General features: G+C 40.1%; 1 protein-coding gene across 4 annotated transcripts in view; it reads left to right on the forward strand.

Moving 5' to 3' along the window:
- The first annotated feature begins 4601 nt into the window (after nt 1–4601).
- NFKB1 (nuclear factor kappa B subunit 1) overlaps nt 4602–16413 on the forward strand; it is a 120668-nt gene continuing 108856 nt past the window's right edge. For 2 of the 4 annotated variants that reach the window (XM_059376617.1, XM_059376625.1), the window contains exon 1: nt 4710–4772. The gene's annotated coding sequence lies outside the window, so the exon portion shown is untranslated. Of the gene's footprint in view, nt 4773–16413 lie in introns of all 4 variants that reach the window. The other 2 variants (XM_059376633.1, XM_059376611.1) reach the window with 2 other exon arrangements.

The following is a 16413-nucleotide window of genomic DNA, read 5'->3' on the forward strand; positions in this document are numbered from 1 at the left end:
ATACACCTTAGTCTGCTATCTTGGGCCGCTGAAACAAAATACCACAAACTGGGTGGCTTATAAAGGGCAAAAATCTCTATCTCTGGCTTCTGAAGATGGAAAGTCCAGCATGGTCTGAGGCCTTTTATCTAGGCTGTGGACTTTTCATTGTGCCTCATCACACAGCAGAAGGGAGGAGCTCAGTCTATGACATTTCTCTCTCAACAGCATACATGAGAATTGAATAATTTCTTCAATTGTTTGCACGTGATATTTTCTTTCAACATCTCTGAATGAATTGATGGGTAGAAGTGGGGACTCTAGCCTTTGTGGTGCTAAAGTTGTGTATTTGCAACAGCTATCCCATTCTTCAGGAATTGGTTTAGGTATGCCAAAAGATATGCCTGTAGCACAAATTGTTCTGCAGATCATCGTAATAGTTTCCAAATAATTGGTTGATTTTTTTTTTTACTGGTGTGTGTGTGTGTGTGTGTGTGTGTGTGTGTGACACAGCTGCCACCAGTCAAGTGGTCCCCTTTTCGTGCCTCTGTTGACATGGAACAGAGTGTGTATTCCTCGATGACTTCCCGCATCAAACTGATAGTCATTTGCTGATGTATAGTCACAACAGATGGAAAAACAGTCCGTGGTGTTCAATTATTTCTGTGTCCCTTAACAGTTTTTTGAAGGATATGATAAAGGATACGAATCAACAGCCAGATGAGCTATTATGGGGGAAAGGCATGGGGAAAAGGCACAGAGCTTCCAGGCCCTCTCCAGGCATGCCGTTCTTCCCCATCCTCCACGTGTTCACCAACCTGGGAGCTCATGGGGTCTCTTATAAAGACACTAATCCAATCATGAAATCTACTCACCTCCCAAAGACCTCATAATATCTTCACTCTGGGGGTTAGGATTTCAATATATGAACTTTCAAATATTCAGATCACAGCAGTACCACATATAAATGTAAGACATTATAGATAACGATTATATGGCAAAATATAATACAATATAAGCCATAATGTTATGCGTATTGTACAAGTGAAGAAACTGAAATTCATACAAACTATTACTTAGCAAAGATTACGCAGTAATTCAAGACAAAGCCATAATTCTACCTCAACTCTGATTTCAAATCTAGAGAAACCTTTCCATTTCATTTTGGCTCCCATAGCCAAGACCTGTGATCAACAATGTTGAAGCAGATTCATGACCCAAAGCAAGTCGTACTCTTTACAGAAATACAATTCAGGTCTATTGTATCACCAAAATGGGTCTTAGAGTTTGCAAGACTCGGATATGGATCTGCATTTGTGAATCTCCTTCACACACTAAATCATTTCTCATTGTTAATGTATACACTATACAGATCTCAACCTCAAAATTCTCTGAACAGGGATGCCTGGGTGGCTCAGCCAGTTAAGCCTCTGCCTTCCGCTCAGGTTATGATCCCAGGGTTCTGGGATAGAGTCCCAGTGGGGCTCCCTGCTCAGCAGGGAGCTTGCTTTTTCCTCTGTCTGCTGCTGCCCCTGCTTGTGCTCTCTCTTCTTCTGACAAATAAATAAATAAAATCTTTAAAATATATACATAAAAGGAAAAAAGCTTCTCTGGACAACATTTCCAACACTTCCAATACCCAGCTTCAGGAGAAGGGAAATTTATATGATTTCAAAGACTGGTGACAAACACAAATTGCCCTTTCCACAGTCTTGATGTGTGAAATTCCACATTTGGGCATTTTTTTCTTTTGTAGCCTGGTAATGACAAATGTTCTTTGACACCTGAGGGTAGATGAATTCATAAGAAAAGCATACCTCAAAGCAGGTATGTACAGGGTGTAGAAAAAGTGTCAGGAAACAAAGCAGGAATATAGGAAAATTAACTGGTGGACCAAAAAGAGCAGATGAGGAACTTTTACATCTTTGCTTACTATAACACACTGAATTGCGTCCCCCTAAAAGATAATGTTGAAGTCCTAACCCTAGGTCCTTATGAACATGACTTTATTTGGAAATAAGATCCTTACAGACGTAATCAAGTTAGATTAAGTCAGATTGTATTGGGGTGGACTCTAAACACAATGACTAGTGTCTTGACAAGAGAAAGGAGAAGGAGAGGTAGATGTAAAGATACAGAGGAAACACAAAAAAGAAGGCCATGTGAAGACAGAGACAGATGTGAGTGATGCGGCTAAAAGCAAAGGAGTATTAAGGATTGTGGGAGCCCCTGGAAGCTAGGAAGAAGCAAAGAAAGATTCTCCCTAGAGCCTTCAAAGGGAACAAGCCAATAACTCGATCTTTGACTTCTGGCCTCTAGAACTGTGAGAGAATAACTTTCCTTTATTTTAAAACACCTAGTTTGGTAATTGTTACGGCAGACTCAGGAAGCTAGTTTACCTGCTTAACAACCCATCCTCAATTTTAAGATTATTCTGTGGGATAATTTTGAATTTGAAATTCAATTGAATCTTTTTTTTACTAAATAACACTCTTCAGTTTTTGTTCCCAAAACATGTCTTGCTGGCCCTACTCTTCTAAAAATCCTACCTCTCCATTCTTTCATCAACGGGTTACCTTACCCGGACTTCCCCACACGCAGCACCCTTCCACCAAGTGTGTGTGTGAATGTTCACACCTGCCTGCTAAAGAAAACTACTCCCATAACACTTTTTTGTTTCATGGAAGTTTGCACTCTTTATACTCATGCGAGTGGCAAAAATCGTTTTACATACACCATATATTCATCTACTAAAATATAATATTGAAAACATTTCTTTTTTAATAGAAGCATTTTTCAAAATATTTGAGAGAGAGAGAGCACAGAGACAGGGCAGAGAGAAAAGGAGAAGCAGACACGCCACTGAGCAGGGAGACCATTGCAGGTTCAATTCCAGCACTCTGGGATCACGACCTAAGCTGAAGGCAGATGCTTAACAGACTGCCCCCCACTAGGCACCCCTCTAATAATGTCTTATAAATAACAACATGAGGTTTCTAAAAAGTCATTGTCTTTTGTCTTTATAAAATTCCCTGGGTTCCAGTTGTACAAACAACTTCTGGTAGTTAAATGAAATCGCTTCAAGGTAGATTGTTGCTTGATCCCAAAGCCAGTGCAGAGACTCACCCAAAACCCAATCAAACGGATCTCTTTCCCGTGCCAAACACTCCTCTGAGAACACTGTCTTGGCCTCGGGGAGGGGAGGGAGGGAGGAAAGGGGGCTGGGAGCCGGCGCGAAAACAATGGCCAACTTGCAAGGGCAATCAAATGCTCTAGCAACACCGTGGTGATCACGTGATTATTGGGTTTTTAAAGTTAAATTTACACAGTTGTCACGGAGCCAAGTGGTGAGATGATAAGCTTGACCATATCTATTTCAGCTCAAGGTTTCTTATTCTGGGAGCTCTTCTATCTTCAAGTATCCCCAGCCCTTGCCTAGCACGGTGCCTGGCACGTAAAGAAGCCCATGAACTATATTGAGCGGTGGTCACTGGGAGACCTGGCTGCGGCTTCTAACAGTGCTCTCTCCAGAAAAAAAAAAGAGAGAGAGAGAGAGAGAAACTCCCAACAGCTGGATCAGTATTCCCATTATCAGCTGTGAAACAAAACTATTGCTACCACCATTGCTATAATTCTATCCACAGTAATTATCATAAAGGCCTGACAACACCCTACAGAGGAAAGTTCTGAGTAGCTGTCATAACCAGGAGATTGGAGACCTCGCCAAAACCCAGTAGATTGTTCAGAATCCAATGGACAGAAGCCGGTTATGATATAGCAATCCCACTTTAACCTGTGGAGAGATTTCAGTGTAAATGAGACAACTTAAAAGGAATATATAGATGAGATTTCTTTTTATACACAGCACACTTGGCTCCAGGCCGCCCCATCATCCCCTCCAGATGCTTGGGCCTGTCCTTAGGGCTCTGGACCGCCAGACTCCAACCTCCGCGCAGCCGCCACCTCCGCGCCGCCTGCCTCCCGGGAAAATTCGGCCCCGCGGGCGTTTCCAGGGGGGCGTCCCCGTCCGCTCCGGCCTCTGCGGCTTCGGGAGCGCCGGCTGGGGGAGCTCCGCAGGGCACCCGGGCGTCCGGGCCGCGGAACGCGCGCCCCTAGTTCTGCGTCCCATAGCGGCCCCGAGGGGCGGGAGCCGAGCCTGGCGGCAAGGCAGGGCCGGGGGCGCAAGGCGCCCCCAGAAGTGCGGGCTTTCCCCACCCCCGGCGGCTACCCCACCTCCCGCCCCCGCTGCGTGCGCGCGGGTGTCCGTCTGTCTGTCTTCTCTCTCGACGTCAGTGGGAATTTCCAGCCAGGAAGTGAGAGAGTGAGCGAGAGAGAAAGAGAGAGAAGTGCACCAGCGAGCCGGGGCAGGAAGAGGAGGTTTCGCCACCGGAGCGGCCCGGCGACGCGCTGACAGCTTCCCCTGCCCTTCCCGTCGATCGGGCCTCTAGCCGCCGCCGCCGCCCTCGGCCTGCGCCCCGCCGCCGGCCCCGCTCCGAGAGCCCAGCGCAGCCCAGGCCGGAGCCGCCGCGGCCGGGAAGGCGGCACAGCCGCGGCCCGGCCACCGCGCGTCCTGCGCTTCCCTCCGCCCGCGCTGCGGACATGGCGCGGCGCTGACTGGCCCGGCCCGGCGAGAACGCGCGCTCGCTCGCCCCGACCCGACCCGACCCGCACCGGACCCGCTCCGGCCCCGGCCCCGGCCGGCCGCTGCTTCTTCCTTCTCCGGCCCGCAGGCCCGCGCCGCCCCCAGGGGAGCCCACAGGCGCAGGGAGGCCGAGCGCGGACTCGTCACCAGGGTAAGCCGAACTCGGGCAAGTGGGGGCCACGCCGGGGACGTGTGGCCCGAGTCCCGCCGCCTACCCGCCCCGCACCCCCTCTAGCTCTGCTCGGACTTCCTCATTCCTGCGCTAACCGCTGGGCTATTCCGGACGGAGGACCAGGTTGACAGGAGTTGAGAGGCACATGGGCATGGAGAGAGGGGCAGAAGGCACATCTGGACTTCGCAGGGGCCGCTTGGCCAGAGGGCCGCGGCTGCCCGGGCCGTCCTTTCTCCTCGCGTCCCAGCGCCGGGCGGGAACCGGGACCCGTGGGGGAACTCTCGCAAACTTTTTTTTTTTTTTTTTTAATGTTCACCCCCCACCCCCACCCCTCCTGGCGGGTGGCTTGAGGGTTGAGGTGCGCTTCGGAGAGGGAAAGGTGGTTGGTGCAGTGCTGAACCAGATTTCACCTAAGGGCGTTCCATGAAATGAAAGCAGAAGTGTATGTCAAGTCCTCTTGCCTGGGAAAGCCCTCCCCAGCTCCCCAAAATTGAGTAGAAGAGCCTCATTCCTTCATCTCCTACTTCAAAAAGAAGCCCCCCACTTATGTCTGTCTGTCTCTCTCATACACACACACACACACACACACACACACACACCCGGACACAATGTATTCACTTAACTACAGAATCCGTATCTTCGTTTTGACAAAAAACAAGGAGGGCCTGGTAATGAACCTACAGGGCCTGGCATTTGAGAAAAGAAATTATCTACTTAGAGCACTTTTCAGACACTGATTATGTAAAACACTCGGACAACAGCACCATGTATCATGCATGACCTCCAAAATAAAAATAATGATATAAACAAAGCCTATCCTAAACACAGGTTTTCTTACGGTCTTTAAGAATAGATACCAATGGAGATGTTTGCCGTGATTTATTGGTCTGTACTGAAACCTAAATGGGACTTGATGATACAGTACTTGATTATCAAGATTTAAGACCTTTCCATGGACTCTGTTAAGTAGGGTTTTTCAGCATTGCAGCTTATTAAATAACTGTATTTAACTTATAGATTTTGTTATAAGGCCCATAATCTGGGAAAATGACTATAGTATTACTACAACATTTAATAACTCTGGCATACAAATGTTCTGTAAACTGGTGATCTTTGGTAAACACTAAAGCTTTGGGATCAAGATGTCCAGTGCTTATTTTTCTAGAAAAACATCTCAATAGAATTTTCTTGAGTAGTTTAAATTGCAGTGTTTGTTAAAACTAAAACGGACTCTTGATTAGAATAAAGTTCTTAACTGGAGTATGTCGTTTTCCTAATTTTAATATTGTGCTTTCTAGAGATGAATCCTCTTACTGTTTGATACACTAAGGAAATGTAAATAATCTAAAGCAATGCATTTTTTGAGTTTATGAGCTTGGGAAGACAGGAAATACAAAGATTTGTTTCCAGTAGCATTTTACATTTGTCATGTAATTAAGTTGCTAAGGAGAATCGAATATTTATCATAAATGGAAACATGAAATCTCCTGAAATTATTCATCCATATTGATATACCTGCAACTCCTCAGTGCCCTGTGGAGCTTGTTTAGATAAAATGTCTTCCTGGGCCACAGCCTACTGGGCAAATGTGAACACAAAGGAAGGCTCATTATGTGTAGATTGAATGCTGGCATTGAAATACTGCTTGCTGTGAATAGTAAATCACCTCTAACCTAATTGAAACACTTTTTAAAGGAAATGTTATAATCCAGTTAGGTGTTGGTGGGTTTGACAATTAGGGTTTGAAAATCTATAATCTTTGTTTTCAAATTTCAATTTAATCTTAAATTCTGCAGCTGGCATTCAGATGGGCTGAATGAATAAACACTGTTTCTCAAACCCAGTTAGTAAATACTAGAGTATACATACAAAAATAGTTGTTCCCCTTTGTAAGCACTACTTTGATCTTTGCACTTCCTTCTTACTCCTACCTCTTAAACAAGTTCATCTGTGATGACTGAGTTGCTGTTGGGAGTTGCCATTGGTAAAAGCTTAGACTGAAATAGCCAGGATGTTAGATTTAGTGATCATATCCCTCCTATTTCTCTTGTCATGTTGCTTGGAACAAACTGAAGCTAGTGTAAGAAACTAATATTTAGGCAGGTTTTTACTACTGCTTTCAGACTTCCAGATAATTGATGAAGTAAGTTACCTTCACTTTCAGGGATTGCTCATTGTGGTAGATAGAAGGTCTAGATAAAGATTTGGCGGCTTGCAGGAATCTTGGACTATCATTCAATCAGCAAGATCTTTTTTTTTTTTAACCTAATTTATGAGAGGTATTCCCCTGTTCATAAGAGGTGAAAGTTCTGGCTTTTGGGGGGAAGTGGTTACTTCATAACCTTCAATTAATTTCAACTTGGGAGAAGTAAGAACAGTATTGACATTTTAAAATAGTAAGTTAAATAAAAAATATGAGTTTCCGTATGGCTTTTTAATAAAGTGAAAATATCATCTTTCCCTTCTTCAGAACTTCTTAGTAAATGTGCTCTTCTGAGCACAGAGATGATTGCAATAGAAAGTGTATCTGGAAATGCAGAATAGTTTAACCAATAGAGTAAATACTCAGGTTACACTCTTCTAGTCTACAGATTGAATGGGAATCACTGTAGCAAGTAGGGATGCATAAGAATCAATGGCTATGCAAATTAGCAGGGGGATTGTTTTATTGTTTTCTGTTTATCCTATGAATCATGTAAGGTGGTAAGATTGTTGCATATTATAAGAACAGAATAAGGAAGAGAAGGAAGAAAAGAATTTTATAGTTGTAGGAGGACACTTCTAAATGTTCTACTCTTACATCAGCATTTATGTTTGATTAGAGTTAATTGACAACTGCTTCTTAGTGACCAGTAAACCTCACTGAAGCAATTTGTGCAGCTTTCTGGGAATTAATTCTCATTTGCACTCTTGCACCTCCCACAAATATGAACTCCCCTGTAAGGTTCTTAGATGAGCAGGTAAACCGTGTGAAGCACGTTTGCCCCTATGAATTGACCCTATCACTTCTTAGGAGACCTTAAGGATTTTCAAGAACTAGAAGCATTCAGCCTTAGGAAGGACTGTTTGGACTTGTGGCACAGCTATACAAGTTAGCTTGGCTCCTTGACCTTTTTTTTTTTTAAACAATAAAGATTAATGTTTGAAACCACTTAATCTGGTAAAGTTAGTAGAGTAACATAACTGAGATGCTTATCTTTGTAATATTTCATTAATGAGTATCTAGTGCCTCACTGTTGGAAAAAAATAGCATTCTTTTCATGATGATAAACTTGCTTTGTACCTTTGGTCTCTGTTGTATTAGAGAGGGTATTCCTGGGTGCAAATTAATGTGCTGTCTTTCATATTTCGGGTGAGGTTGATAGACTTATTCTTGAAAACCAACTAATAGTTTAGAAAACAAGATGTGAAGTCATATTTTATTGCTTCTCTACAAATAATTTAAAGCCTGACAGTTTTACATAAAATAAGATGTCATTTGCTAAAGATCACAGAATCCTCAAGAGTAGATTATGAATGAAAATAGAGTATTCATCATAAAAATATTATATTTTAAAATTTAAAAAGAAGCCAATTATCAAATCTCTCATTTTCCTCTAGTAACTAATAGATTTAATTTTCAGTAGTACAAGTTTCAACTGCTTTGTTGCCTATTTTGAAATTAGAATAATGAAGTAGAGACTTAATTCCCCAATACAAATTGGCTTATTACTTTTTATTTATATTTCACCATTAGGCCTAAATCTTATAACCAGCTTTTATTCTGACCCATATTTTCAATAAATATTAATAAATTTATAGACTTATTTTTTCAAATGGTAAAAAAAGATTATGACTGATGGAGCTTTAAAGAATACAAAGATTCTATATGGCTTATCCTTTAAGAGCCTAATTCTTTTTAAAAATAGTGGAAAAGAGAGGAAAAGAGCTATCTAAAAGAATGAAATCTTGTAGCTACAGCTAAAAAGAAATTATACCAAATTTATACTGACAAAGGCATATCTAACATTTAGCACTGTGCTTATTGGTACATAGTAGGTTACGAATAACTATTTTTTGAGTGAAGGAATGGCACAAGTTTTCTTTTGTGGTGTTTGTTCAAAAATAGGGCAGCTGTTTTCTGCAAGGAAAAAAAAATTACACTCTTTTGCCTTGCCTTCTGGGAAGAAAGAAACCAAAAACAAAGTTCTTGCTTCCTAGATATTATATTCTTATCCAAAGAGCACACGAAGTTTATTAGAACAAGGAATTTATTGAAAAGTACCCAGTGAGGTTTGAAGCAATGGGGGGTGGGAGGTTGGGGGAACCAGGTGGTGGGTATTAGAGAGGGCAGGGATTGCATGGATCACTGGGTGTGGTGCAAAAAATAATGAATACTGTTATGTTTAAAATAAAACAAACAAACAAAACAAAATAACAACAACAAAAAAGTACCCAGGGACTTTCAAAAGGAAAGCATTTCATTTTGAAAGATGAGTTTATGGGGCACCTGGGTGGCTCAGTGGGTTAAGCCGCTGCCTTCAGCTCAGATCATGATCTCAGGGTCCTGGGATCGTGTCCCACATCGGGCTCTCTGCTCAGCAGGGAGCCTGCTTCCTCCTCTCTCTCTCTGCCTACTTGTGATCTCTCTCTGTCAAATAAATAAATAAAATCTTAAAAAAAAAAAAAAAAGAAAGATGAGTTTATGAACTGGAAAAAAATGGTTTTTAGTTTCCAAGTTTTAGAGGCACTTATTATGAAGGAACGTAATAAAGTAATTGAAATGATAAAAGGTGTTTATGCAAGTAAAAAGTGTAGCTTTCTGCTACGCTAGAATTTATCTGTACTCCATTGAAACTGTAATTTCAATATTAGAGTCTCCAAAAGAGGAAACAGTGCTATAGGCACTGTTTTGTAATCTGAAGTTTGTTAAAGCCTATCTAAATTAATCAACTAAAAAGTAAAACCAAAATATGTTAAGCCATCCAGAATTAAATACTTACCACCTACAAAAAACTGAAGGGGAAAAACTACTAGCTGGAAAATCTCAGGAACAAGCAGACACTTAGTAAGGGGTACTGTATTTTCCACTTTTCATACTTTAATGATTTTGCAATACCCAGGACCTCCTCATGTCAGGGTTTTATCGATTATTTTCACTTGGAACATTTTCGGAAAACTGTCCTTGAAACTCTAAATCAAACCATCTATTATTCTATGAGGACATAATTTATGAAATCTTCCATCCAGACTAGAAGAGAACACAATGCCAACACTCCCAGGCCTGGTGTCCCGACCCCAAGTAGAGTTAGAACCATTTTATCGGAAATTGCTGTTGCTTTGCTCCCCACTTAATTCTGGTTCTGACCCTGATCTCCCTTCGAATCACTTACAAAGACACATTCAGGTTTTAAAAATGAAATTTTAAAAATTGTTTTAAAAAATGAAATTTTAAAAATTAGAAACTAAATGTTTACTTATAGGAGAGGTACACTGTAGAGCTGTCACTGTTGAAAAGTACTCACAGTAGTGTTTGTTAGTTAAAATAATAAAATATAATCCAAGTACTTTGGTAGCTTCCCTGTAAGAAGTCTCAGAGAAGAATAAATTCTGCTGTGTTCCATTACATAATCAACTCAGTCTGCAGCTTCCAGGCAGGAAGAGAAGCATAAACAAAAACACAAAACTGTAATGTTGGCCTTATCTTTACTGTATTAGTCAAAATTCTATGGACAGTTCATACAGTCCATACTGGAAAATAAAGCTATGGGTTTTCCTTAGTTTTCAGGCTTTTTAGGTATGAGTATTTGTTGGTGAGATTTTCTTTTTTCTAAACTTGAACAACAACAACAACAACAACAAATACCAAACCTGCGTAAAGTTAAGCACACCTCTATAGAAGCATTTAACATTTAAAAAACTCAATTGCTATAATGAATTTTGTCAAAATAGCAGTCATTTAAAAAAATTATTCGTTACTATTGTTTTATCATGCAATTCAGACTGAACATACTACACTGTTTCAATGTCAGGACGTACCTCTCCCTCCCCAAGTCAGTTTTTATCTCCACAAATCAGTTCTAACACATATCAAGCATGAAAGAAGAAAAATTAAAGGTGATGACAGACTCTCTAATCAGTCTACCTGTTTATTGGTTCTGTGCCCACACCTGCAATTCATTTCGAATAGTGAGAATAAGTTACTTGATTGTCTTAGAAAATATGCCTTCTAGCAAGAATTTTAGGAATGGAGAGAATGACTATTTCTTTGAGTGTTTTAACATGAATTCCTCATGTTTTATTGAGATTTGAAGAACTTCTTTGTCTACTAGGTGTTAGATATAGGTTTTTTTTTTAGGATTTAAGCATTTATTGGTGTTTGATCATTAAGACTTGGTTTATAAAACTTCAGTGTTTTTTTCTTTTAAACAGGGGTTAGGTATGGTGGTGAGGTCAAAGGAAAAGAACCTCTTACAATTTATAGCATTTTGTATAATGCTCTCTGAATAACACAAGCACCTTTATGACTTATAAAGCTAAAATAAAGTTGATATAGAAGGAATGGAAGGAGTCTGAATGGCTGTTTATACAGAAGAAATTTAAAGTAGGAAGAAACATGAAGAAGGTAAAGAATAAAAATTAAACTTGATGCTTTTAGTTTTGTTGGATATTCAGGAAAGTACTTAAGGGAGTACACAAAACCATTAGTTTATATAAAATTAAAATAGAATGTAAAATCTAGGCAATAGAAAGATTATTATTATTATTTTTTTAATGGAAGGAGTGGGGGCAGAGGGGCAAAAGGAGATGGAGAGAGAATCTTAAGTAAGCTCCGTGCCCAGCACGGGAGCTGGATCTCAGAACCCTGAGATCATGACCTGAGTCAGAATCAAGAGTCGGGTGCTTAACCAACTGAGCCATCCAGGTGCCCAGAAAAGATTGTTTTATAGAAAGTATTCACACTGCTCATTTCAAGCCATCCAGGAAGCCTGGGAAAATATTTTGTTGGGGATGGATTAAAATGAACCAAAAACATAGCAAATCCCATACAATATTTATTTAATTCATTCATTTATTATGTAGTTGACATATAGTAAGGTATGTAAGTTAAGTGTGTGTGTGTTTTAAATCTATGAGTCTTAAAAATTTGGTCAAAATCAAGAATAATGAGAGCATAAGTAAGGATTTAGTGGGAGTGTCCTCTATAAAATTAGATCTTGAACTTTCTTACTGACTTAAATATGAATAACAAAAATAACCTAGAAAGTGAATCAATATTCCAGAGAAAAGGATGAATTCTATGTATCATGGAGGAGAAGGGGAGGGTCATGACAAAAAGAGAGATTGAAAAGAACTTTCCTTATAGGCATTTCACTGTGGCTTATCCTATTTTTGATTAATTAAAAACAATGGTTATTTCCCCTCATTCTGAAAACATTTTAAAGTCAGTTGTGATTCAGCAAACCTCAGTACACTTGGGAAATTAAAATCAAAAGGATGGTATTTGACAATTAAATGTATTTCCTTGCTCTCATGCCATAACATAACATTCAATTGATAAAGTATCGTTATGGTTTCTCTCCATGTCTTTACCCCATTTCCCATTTTAAGCACTTAACTAAATTTAACAAGTACACCTTAGAACATTTTAATATTTCCCGACTATTTTAAGATTTTATTTATTTATTTGAGAGACAGAGAACGCAAGCAGGGAGAGAGGGAGAAGGAGAAGCAGACTCCTCACTGAGCAGGGAGCCCAATGTCGGGTCCCAGGGTCCTGGAATGGTGACCAGAGCTTAAGGCAAACACTTAATCAACTGAGCACCCAGGTGCCCTGACTATTTTAAAACATTACCTTAGCAGTCATTTACCCTCAAGTTCTTTTTTATGATAGTCAGGGAAAGTATCCCATTTCTCTTAGAAAGTGTGCTGTAAAGGCCAAATAGGAATTAGTCCAAGTTGTTTATGAAGGTGGTTCAATCTTTTGTTGAAATAGATGATTCGAGGGACGGTTATGCTATATTTACTAAACATATGTTAAACTGAAGGAATCCAGGCATTCAAGGTAAGCCACAAAAAAACAGTAATTTTATTGCTGAGCCACTTAGGTATCTTCGCGTAGATATCCGCATCAGTATGCCAGTATCAAATTTATGGTCATGCTCATTGACCAACTTGCAGTCCCTCCCCGACCCCCCATGCACATTAAGGAGTGCAGTTGTTAGCCCACCATGATCCATTTGGTAGGTTCCCCATGCCAGAAATCTAGGAGACCATTCTTCATTCCTAGTCATTTATCTCCTCCGATCACCAAGTTCTGTTAACTCAGCCTCCTCCTCACCTCCCAAATCCATCCCTTCCTCATTGAATTCCTAACTTTCATTTTCGCATTGTCTCCTGATTCATTATCTCCTTCTATTCCATCTTTCATTCCAGCATAAAGGTCAGCTTTCTAAAGCGCAAGTCTGATCATGTCACAGTCTTTATATTTCTGAAATCAGTCTCTGTTGTCTTCACAAGCTGATTCCTGCACAGCTCACTTCCCACCCTTGCTCCTCGCCAATCCCCTATTTCTCAGATCATCCACATCAATTTTCAGTTCCTTATTCTCTGTATTTTCTCACTTTGAATGCCTCTGCATACGCGCTCCCTGTGTGAGGTGTGTCCTTTCCTTCCTAGCCAACTTCTCAACCTCTGTAGATGGTTGGGGCGTCATCATTTCTCTCTCTTTTTCTCCTCTATCCATTCTCCCTGACCTCATCCTGAAGTTACGTGCTTGCAATCCATCTTCTCTTGACATATTATGTTTTCTAGAAAGAAAATATCTTGAGGGTGGGGATTTTATCTTACTTTTTCTTTGCATAGCACCTGGTAAGTTTGCTAAATGAGTAAGTAAATAACTAAGGAGAATGTCAGCAGATACTGACTAGGTAGCTATTGATTAAGCTGTGTGGCTCTGGGCAAGCTAATTTCTCTGCATTTCATTTTTCCTATGTATAAAAATGAGAGGGTTAAACTAAATGACCATCTACTTCTAAAATTCTTTCTTTGATATAATCGTATTATTTGGAAGCGTTCAGATTTTCTTGCTCTATTGAGCAAAGTCACCCTAAAGAAAATGCGCATGTGAGCAGGTACAAAGATAATTCTTGACTGTCATTATGATAATGTGAGGAACTGTTCATTTTTGCATTTTGAGTTATCATTTATGGTCTTAGTCTAGTTTCATTCTGACATCAGGTGTTTCTGGGGTTGCACCTTTTTGTTATTAATCTCTGCCATAAACTTAAATTCACATTTCTCCAAAGAAATTGAAGACACACTTGATACAGAAATTGAATATAAAATTCAATATTTTAACTATAGCTGGGTTCAAGCTCTCATTAATTATATAGTTGGAAGAGGAAAAAAGGGAAGTGGTAGTAATGTAAGCTCAGTCCTCATGTGTCAGAACAAGAACATAATGTCTAAAATTGACAAATTAAGAAAAAAGATATAAACATGGTGTTTGGAAATATGGAAAGAACCCCCATGAAAACCAAAAGAGAGAAAGTTAGGAGTGGTAAAAAGTCACTCTGAAAAGCAGGATTGAAGATGAAGAGAGGTGGGATAGGGGAATCTTTGCTTTTTTATAGAAGCTCTTCTACCTTTGCATAGTATGATTTTTTTTTAACCATTAATTCATTTGAATATACATTGGGTCCTTTCCAGTGCCAGGTTTGAGGAACGGTAATACTGAACAAGGCAGAAATCAATAATTTCATGGACTTTAGGTCATTTAATATTATCAGTTTTAAAATTTTTCTCTTTACATTAGCCTTTTTAAGATTGAAGAATTACATAGCTAAAAGATTGCATTAATCATAAAAGTATAGCTTTAGTGATTTACCTCAAAGTGAATACCTTAACTTAGGTGGTGCTCTAGAAAGAACATTACCAGCTCCCCAAAAGCCTTTTTTCTGCCCCTTCATGGTCAGGACCCCTACCCTTCACTCTCATTTAAAAGTCTTCACTAGGGGCGCCTGGGTGGCTCAGTGGATTAAGCCGCTGCCTTCGGCTCAGGTCATGATCTCAGGGTCCTGGGATCGAGTCCCGCATCGGGCTTTCTGCTCAGCAGGGAGCTTGCTTCCCTCTCTCTCTCTCTCTCTCTCTCTGGCTGCCTCTCTGTCTACTTGTGATTTCTCTCTGTCAAATAAATAAATCTTTAAAAAAAAAAAAAAGTCTTCACTAATGGGGTGCCCGGGTGGCCCAGTTGCTTAAGCCTCTGCCTTCTGCTTAGGTCATGATCCTAGAGTCCTGGGATCAAGCCCCATGTCAGGCTCCCTGCTTGATAGGGAGCCTGTTTCTCCCTCTTTTCCCTGGCTGTGCTCTCTGTCTCTATCTCTGTCTGTGTCTCTCTCAAATAAATAATAAATTCTTTTCAAAAAATGGGTTTCACTACTGACTTTTGGATTGTAGGCATGTTGATTCCATGAGTCCACAAATAAATTCATCCACATACAATTGAAAATTGACTGAATGATTTCATTACTCCAAGGTACTAATAATGAGCTTCCCACAAGTAGGAACTGTGCTGTGGTTAAAAGCTCTAAGGTCAGTTCATTTAAGACTTTGATCACTAAACAAAATATGTTTGTAAAAGTAGAAAACAATTCAGATTTTCATATGAATTTGTCATTTATGAGTTTGAGTAAATATTTTGTTTATTGCCCAGCAGTCAAGGTCACTGATAAAGAGACATGGGAGAAAGAAGAATTCACATCAGACCTTATCAGAAATGGAAGAGAAGGGGCGCCGGGGTGGCTCAGTGTGTTAAGCCTCTGCCTTCGGCTCAGGTCATGGTCATGATCTCAGGGTGCTGGGATTGAGTCCCGCATCGGGCTCGCTGCTCCACAGGGAGCCTGCTTCCTCCTCTCTCTCTCTCTCTCTCTGCCTGCCTCTCTGCCTACTTGTGATCTCTGGCTGTCAAATAAATAAATAAAATATTTAAAAAAAAAAAAGAAGAAGAAATGGAAGAGAATGTAGTTCACTTTTTTCTTCCCTTTTACATTGACATCTGCATAAATTGAAGGATTTATCTATGGTCAATGTGGAAATGCCTTCATAACTAGATTTAAAGACTGAAAGTTCCCTGTATAAGACCTGATTTTGATGCTTGCAAATCATCATTTGTGTGTTTGTTTAATTGGAAGGTCACTGTTGTTCTTATTTCTTCAAGGAAACCTTCTTTCCCTCCAGAGCGATTGTCACCATATCCATAGAATCAAGCAAGTATTAATGGCTCACATGATTAATCCTTTTCATTTAAAACATAAAGGATGTACTTTTATAGATATGTGAAGATAAATAAAAATGAAAATCCAAACTGAAGTTGTCATACTCAAATTTAAGAGAACTTGTTTTCTCCCTATCTAATCAAAATAATGCTAATCTCCAATTCATAATTCTTGAGGTCTACTTCCTCTTCAGTCTGAAAATACAAATACTCCAAAATGGTGCTCAAGACAAAGGCCAGACATGAAATTAAAATTTGGTTGTACTCCATCTTTTTAATTAAGTCTTCATTTTTTTTTTTAGAACGGTTTAAGATTTACCACAAAATTGATACAGTACAAAGATTTCCCCTACACCCTCGCCACTC

This window comes from Mustela nigripes, chromosome 1 (genome assembly GCF_022355385.1).
Source record: "Mustela nigripes isolate SB6536 chromosome 1, MUSNIG.SB6536, whole genome shotgun sequence".
In the NCBI taxonomy this organism is placed as follows: domain Eukaryota; kingdom Metazoa; phylum Chordata; class Mammalia; order Carnivora; family Mustelidae; genus Mustela; species Mustela nigripes.